Below are 7,881 nucleotides of genomic sequence, written 5' to 3' on the forward strand. Positions count from 1 at the left end.
TCTCCTATGTGCAGGTCATAATGACAAACAAGTAAGATGCAGCCAACAACCTCTTATTACTAAAAACCGGCACTGCAAAGGTAAGGAGGAGATTATGGATGCTGTCTTCTCTGGGTAGAGGGACATTACTAGAACAAGCTAATTAATGGAATTGCTGGTTAAATTTTACAGGTGTGACTTACTGGAGAGGCTTTAGACGGCGCTAAACAATTCGGGGCACCTAAAGGAAGACTGTACTCATGGTTCCTGTCAAGAACTGCTACACACCTACTCGACGACTCCAGCAATTGGTGTACACAAAACAGTGCAGAACGTTTGTTCATGCGAGGTAACTAGGCCCCCGTGAAGTGCAACTCTGCAAGATATCTCCTTGTTCTTAACAGATTAACAGAATATGGCTTGCAATGAGCGATATTTACCACTGGCTGGCTGGCTGGCAGATGTAATAACATGGAACTCTGCTTTGGCTGGCTGGCAGATGTAATAACATGGAACGGAGGGTACGTACCTGGCCCTGCCCGGCTTCCTTCAGTTGTATTCCAGAAATTCTATTCCGTGCTCCTGCTTACTGGAGCACACGGCGCCGATCATCGCAAAAATAAGGCCGCTCGGTCGACGCCATGGACATGTTCTAGTGCCACAGATGCTCGGTCACGCTACCAAAAAAACGTAGCAAAAAGATTCTCTTCTGTTTTTCTTGATGAAAACCATGCATTGTGATATACTCCTAGCTCTAGAAACACTACACAAAGTCACCTCAAAGCATACAGCATGTGTAGTTTCGTATCTACTACTACCTCTGTTTTTAAATGTATAAGACATTCCTACATTTAGAAACAGAGGGTGTACTTAATTTTCAAGAGAGAAGGAAAACTCGTATCTAGCCTTTATTAAACAAACCGCTTATCTACTTGAAATCATGAATAGTTTTTAAATTCATGAACTTTTTCCAGTCTTGTAAAAAAAATCAGATCCATGAACATTTTTCAAATTTATGAGGAAAAACCTAAATTCATGAACATTTAAAAAAATGGTGAACACATTATCAATTTCATAAACATTTATGAAATTCTAGAATATCATTCAAATTCATTCCTTTTTTAAAATTATCAAACATTTTAAAATTCCAGAAACTTTTTAAAAGTTATGAAAATAATCAAATTCACAAAAATTTTATTTACATTTGTAAACTTTTTCTAAAAATAATGTTTTTCAAGAAAAGTTAATGGTCGACCGGTCAACTGTTAACCGAGCCAACGAATTGGAGGGAGCGAATGAAGCGTGGAGCTGTGACCAACCGAGTAAAGTGCTGCATATGTGTTCTCCTCGACACGCACATAGGAGCCTGCGTGTCAAAAGTTCATGAATTTGGAATTGTATGCATATTCAAAAAAAAATGTTCATGAATTCCAAAAATAAATGTGATTCAATTTTGATTTGTGGTGAATTAAAAAAACGTTTGTGAAATAAAAAAAACCTTGATGTATTCAAAAACTGTTCTTGGACTCAAAATATGTTCCTTAATTCAAAAAATGACCCCCAAATACAAAAATGTTCACATATTTGAAATATGATTGGGGCGAACTCAAAAAAAGTTCCTGAATTCAGGAAATGTTTGTGAATTCAAGAAATGTTTATGAATCCTAAAACAATTTGGTGATTCAAAATGTTTACAATTTCAAAACCATTGCGGCTAATTCAAAATATATTTGTGGCAAATTGAAAAATGTTCACGAATTCAAAATTTGTTTGTGGCTAATTAAAAAACTCTCGAGTGCAAAATATATTTGCGGGAAATTTGGAAATTTCCAAATATGTTTGTGGCTAATTCAACAGATATTGACAAATTCAATATATGTTTGTGGCGAATTCACAAAAGTGTTCACAAACTAAAAATATGATCACAACGAATTTAAAAACTGTTCACAGATTCAAAAAATCTCAAATGCAACAAACGTTCATGTATTCAGAAAATATTCCTGAAATAAAAAAAATTGGGAACTCGAAAAATGTCTGTAAATTCAAAAAATGTTGACAAAAGTTAACAATAATCATGAATTAAAAAGGTTTGTACATTTGTAAAATGTATAATGAACTTATAAAATAAAAATAAAAGAAAGCAAAATAAAAAGAAGACGAACGAAAGAAAACCGAAGATTAAAGACCGATCAAGGAAACAAGAAAATCGATTGAGAAAACATGAAAGAAAAAAAGAGAAAAAACCATCCAGAAGCATTCCAAAATCAGTGGTTTAAGCTTCCTAAGAAAGAATCAACCGCTCAGAAGCGCTTCACCTTCTAACGTTTCGACAGAAAGGAAAAATGAGTTATTCAGCGGCCCACTCGTGTAGGTGATCAACAGAATATGGCTTGCAATGAGCGATATATACCACTGCGAAATCATGGATTAAGCGTATCCCTTACAAAGGTCACTTTTATCTTTTTATGTGTGACAAATGACGCACTAGTTTTTTTTCGTAGATTCGGTTATTCAAAAAAATTATCTCTTAAACCGTCGTTCAAATCCAGAACTGCTTTTATTGTTGGATTTCGCACTCGAGAGTTTTGCAACTAGATCACATGTTAATATGTTTCGACGAACTTTTTTCCATGAAAAAACTACAAATAAAAAACGATCCAGAAGCATGGTTTCACCTACCTTTTCCCTTTTCGAAGGCACAATTGTGCCTCTCGCAAAAGCAACTCTGTGCCTCCACGAGAAGCAAATTTGTGCATCTCACGAAAGCAAAAACTATATTTTTTTTCCCTTTCTGTGCCTCTCGTGGAAGCAAACTTGTTCCTCCACTTGAAGCAAATCTATGCCTCTGGCAAAAGCAGAAAAAAATTGTTTTTACCTTTTTGAGAGGCATAGATATGCCTCCCTCAGAAGCAAACCTATGCCTTCACGAGAAGCAAATTTGTGCCTCTCGCAGAAACAAAAAAAGAAAATAAAAAGTGTTTTCCCCTTTCCAAGAGGCATAACTATGGAGGCAAAAAGTTACGATTTTTTTACTTTCCAAGAGGCACAACTGTATCTCTCACATAAGCAAAAAAAAAAAAAAGATGTGTTTTTCCCTTTTTGAGAGGCACAATTATGCCTCTCATGGAAGCAAATATGTGCAAATCTGTAGTTTTGAATTGTCTGAAACTAAAATCTGTAGCACTGTATTTATTACAATGTACAGTGCAATGGTACATGCTTATCTTTCCCTACATGAACACTCTGTTTGCCAGCTCTGTTACATGGTGCTTATAAGAGGGCAGGAGATATTGGAAATCTTTCACCAATTACTCAACATCACCAATATGTGTTCTAGATGTTTGCTACAGCTCAATATTGGAATAAATGAACATGTAGTATAGCTGATAAAATTCATTTCGTTTTATGGCACAAAAAATAGGCTATTTATTCCCGGCAGAAGTCCCAGCTCAGTTTATGAGGACCTTATCCAGGTCATGTTGTTCTAGGAAAACATAGTAAATAATAGCGGCCTGCCCCCATTTCTGCTGCCCACGTCATATAGCTCCAAAGAAGCATAGACGTGAGGGGCAGTGTTGGAGTATGATGTCCGGCCCTTTCTCATAGTTTGGACTTTTGGATGAGTTGGCTGGAGCATGAATTCAATACCAACAACCTTTTATTACTAAAAAACGGCACTGCAAAGGTAAGGAGGAGGTTATGGATGCCTGTCTTCTCTGGGTAGAGGGACATTACTAGAACAAGCTAATTAATGGAATTACTGGTTGAATTTCACAGGTGCGACTTCTCTGGGTAGAGGGACATTACTAGAACAATCTAATTAATGGAATTGCTGGTTGAATTTCACAGGTGCGACTCACTGGAGAGGCTTTAGATGCCGCTGAACAGTTCAGGGCACCGAAAGTAAGACTGTACTCACGCTTCCCACCTAGATCAGCACGCAAGGACAGCTACACACGTACTCCCTCTGTAAACTAATATAAGAGCGTTTAGAATACTAAAGTAGTGATCTAAATGCTCTTATATTAGTTTACAGAGGGAGTACTAGAAGACTCCAGTAATTGGTGTACACAAAACAGTGCAGAACGTTTGTTCATGCAAGGTAACTAGGCCCCGTGAAGTGCAACACCACAAGCTATCTCCTTGTTCTTATCAGATTAACCGACTTGAAACCATTATTTCAGAACCGGCTGCCAAGAAGGGTAATGAATTGAACCATGCTAAGGAAGAAGAAGCATAAACACTGCCTAGTCCAAAAGAAGCTTGGTATATCTGAAGCCTGTCAGCCTTGTGATGTCACTCAGAACTTGCTGCGATGAGTACATCATTCACATTCAAACCGTGTGCGCGATGGTTAGTATTTCGGACATTCAGTTTTTGTTTAGTACAACATATTCTGACCTTCAGGAACCATGCCAATTACTTGCACATCTCCCTCCTTGTCAGGAACCAGACTGCATCATCTTCTGAAGAAATCGACACTTGTCACGCTGTTAACTGAAGAAATCGACACCCAGCGGTCGGTTGGCGCCAAACCGGGCGGGCTCATCATCGAGAGCCCTGGAGCTCATCTTCATGTACTATTACTTGGGGTAAACAATAGCCGCCATATTTCGCTGGCAATCGTCTTGTGAATCCACCTACTTGGTACTTGCCTGCTAGTGAATTAAATGGCCAGCTTGTGTTCTTCTCAGCAAAAGAAAGAATGCTAGCTGCTCATCTCATCTGACTACTGGCTTGCTTGAGGTAGTCCTGGCTTTCAGTTGTGCAAACTGAAGTTTCTGTTTTGAAGTACAAAATCAAGGAGAAAAGACATTCTATGTGTATATTATTATCATTGTCATCATGCATCATCCTTTATTTACACCTCGAGTTATAACGGCGCACCGTTCCTTCTAGTTACACTGAACGTGCTCTTTTATTTACACCTTGAGTTGTGTCACGAGACCCTTAACCAATTGCTCAACATCACAACCGAACCTATATGTGTTGTGAACGTGTACCATTGCTCACTGTCTGGGAAAACAACTTGTAGTCGGCGTGCATGTTCATGTTCGTGTGGGTGTCAGTGTGGTTCATCATGAGCCGTGAAGGTCATGGTGGTTGGCTCAAAGAGCGGCGAGCGCGGGTGTCGTGCGTGATGCGCAACCAACCACCATGGCGGTGTGGTGTATGCCATTGCCAAGGGACAGATGTGGAGGAGCCAGCAAGGGCTTCTGAATTTGGCGATTCACTTCTTCTCTGGAGATTAACAAGCTTTGCCTAGTTTATTGATTATTATTCAAGTGATGAACAAGACATGTGAAGATGTGGGTGTCCTAACGTACAAAAACCAGGCCCGAAGAAGGCATTTTATTACAATTTCCTGATTAACAACCCACATACCCAACTAGTGATCCTGCCTTTTTCCTGACGGAATTTGCCTTAGTTTTTTTTTTTGACAAATGTTATACATATCTCTATCTCTACTACCTAAAAGAAACGTAAGGTTCCCTCTCCCCTCTTACATCTTGCCTTTCGTCGATCCCTCCTCCCACCCGACCGCGCGTCCTTCCCACGTCATTTTCCACTGGAAAAAAAACTGCTCAAACTGAACTGGAGTCCACCCCGATCTCGCTCCAGAACCCATAGTACCAAACTTCCCCTGGCCCTACCCCTCCCGATTTGGTCGCCGCCACAATCGTCGGCACTAAATCTGGCGTCGCCCGTCCCCCTTCTCTTCCAATCTCCTGGTCTGCATGGTAGACCGACCACCAGATCCCTCACCAGAAATTGTCGCTTGCGACAGATACGGGCGACGGTGTTCGACATAGCCGCCCGGAGCTACTTCACCCTCGACATCGAGGAGGGCGTGGGCCTCCCACAGCCGCCGAGCACAAGGCGCTACTGCCATGGTGCCTCCTCGCTCGCCCTCAGTGTGGCGGCGGTGTCTCAGGAATCCTGCCCTGGTGGGGGATCCGAGGGCGGAATCCGACAAGCACAAGGCGCTACTGCCATGGCGTCTGAAGGGAGGCATGGCAGGAAATCTGAGGACTGAGGGAGGAAGTCTACAGGAAATCCGCTAGCGGCATATGTGGCCTCCGCTTGCTGTTGTTGCTGTTGCAGCGACGGTAGCGTGTCCGACTACCACCTGATTGGATCGAACGACAGATGGTGCGAGGCAGCCGGATGTGAGTCCCACTCCCACCCCGAGGGCTCGACCTTCTCGATCCCGGCTGCGTTGGGTGTCGAACTCGAAAGTGACAGGTTAACTCACAGCGTCGGACTGCCCCCACACGAGTGCCATCAGGTCGACTTCTCTGGTCGCTCGTCTCGGCATCTCCAATGTAATCATATCTCACTCCATTATGCAATCTTCTTTCTGATTCTTGGAGCTTGGACATCCGAAATTCTTTCTTTCGAAGCATATTTTTTCAGATTGTTTCATCTTAGTTTATTGACAGCAAGACTTGGTAACCATGCTTAATCATTGGTTGGACTAACTTACTCACCAAGCTTTTAGTCCAAATCTTCAACGAATAATTGCGTAGGCTGTAGTTTTCCTTTTCTTTCTCTGTAGCTCCTGTCATTCCTGAAAAAGTAACAGCGTGCACTGTATTCAACCCCACTACAAGCAGGTTTATTCCCCAGATGATTTGATGTGCCAGACAGATCGATATTGATCACTGTAGTATAATCTGTAAATAACATAATGATATTCCTCGAGTATAGCTTACTTACCGTTTACTCATACTCATTGTTGCATGTTGAACTACGAGAAGATGATTATCCTCTGTAGATCATGCCAAGTTGGAAATGTTGCACACATTTTAACGACATGGATCATTAGCACTTTGTGTTTTATCTTCTTCAGAAACATAAAAGAATATGTAGTACTGATGCAACTCATAATTGTCGATGTTATGTTGAATGGAGAGTGGTCACTTGCTATTGGTACTTTTCTCTCTTTGAAATGCACACTGATATTAAAACATGTTTTACAGCCATGATTTTTGTCTATAGTGTTTTGTAATACAAAAATGCAATTGCAATGAAGATACCTTTTTGAACCATTCCTACCATTTTGTAAGGAAGAAACTACATATCTTCCATAGCTTTCTTGTCATAGAAAGATACAAGGTCAGATATTTTATTTAGGATATTATAATCTGGACTATTGCATACTCACTATAGTATGCGTGTTTATGATGTTCTTCTCTATGAAGCAATGCTCATCTGATAATATTTCTTCAGCTGACAAGTCTACAAGCTCAAGCCATTGAGTGATGATTCAAGTCACGCCCTGATGTTCAGGTTTCCATTCATTCCAGACTGTTGATATTTATGATTCACCTTTGGTATGTACATCTCTGAATGTACACAACACTGGCATTCACATATCTGAAGGAAGTGGGATTTGAGGAAGTGTGGGAAGAGCAATAAGATACCTTTCTAATCCCTTGAGCTGGACATTGTTCATGCATATACTTTTCAGTATGCTGGCTTCCAAGGATGAGTAGGTGGAGCCATGGCCTTCACCTAGAAAAGACATCGTCATAAGAAAGTTAAGGTCAATTAACTTCACCTTTTTGTAATGCTTAGCATGTTTGTATAGTTTGCATGAAGATTGTTTTTTCCTGTTTATGGCCCGAGTTTAAGTTTTGAACCCGGGCCCATGAATTTTAAGTGTGACCCTGTCTCTGTAATCACCATGCCCCGCCCACCTCTTGGTAATGCAATTTTTGGCCCACTCCTAAAGGAAATGGTACAGTGAATATATATGGAATTCATTTTTGTAGTTTCCTGGCCGCGTAGGAGTCAAGTGTTCTTCATTAGAGAGAGGGGGCTGGGGGGGGGGGAGCTTATTGTGATGTTTTTTTCCAGCACTTTACGGTGAGTGTTTGAAATTCAAACTCATGGGGA

This window comes from Triticum dicoccoides, chromosome 3B, assembly GCF_002162155.2.
Source record: "Triticum dicoccoides isolate Atlit2015 ecotype Zavitan chromosome 3B, WEW_v2.0, whole genome shotgun sequence".
NCBI classification, from domain to species: Eukaryota; Viridiplantae; Streptophyta; class Magnoliopsida; order Poales; family Poaceae; genus Triticum; species Triticum dicoccoides.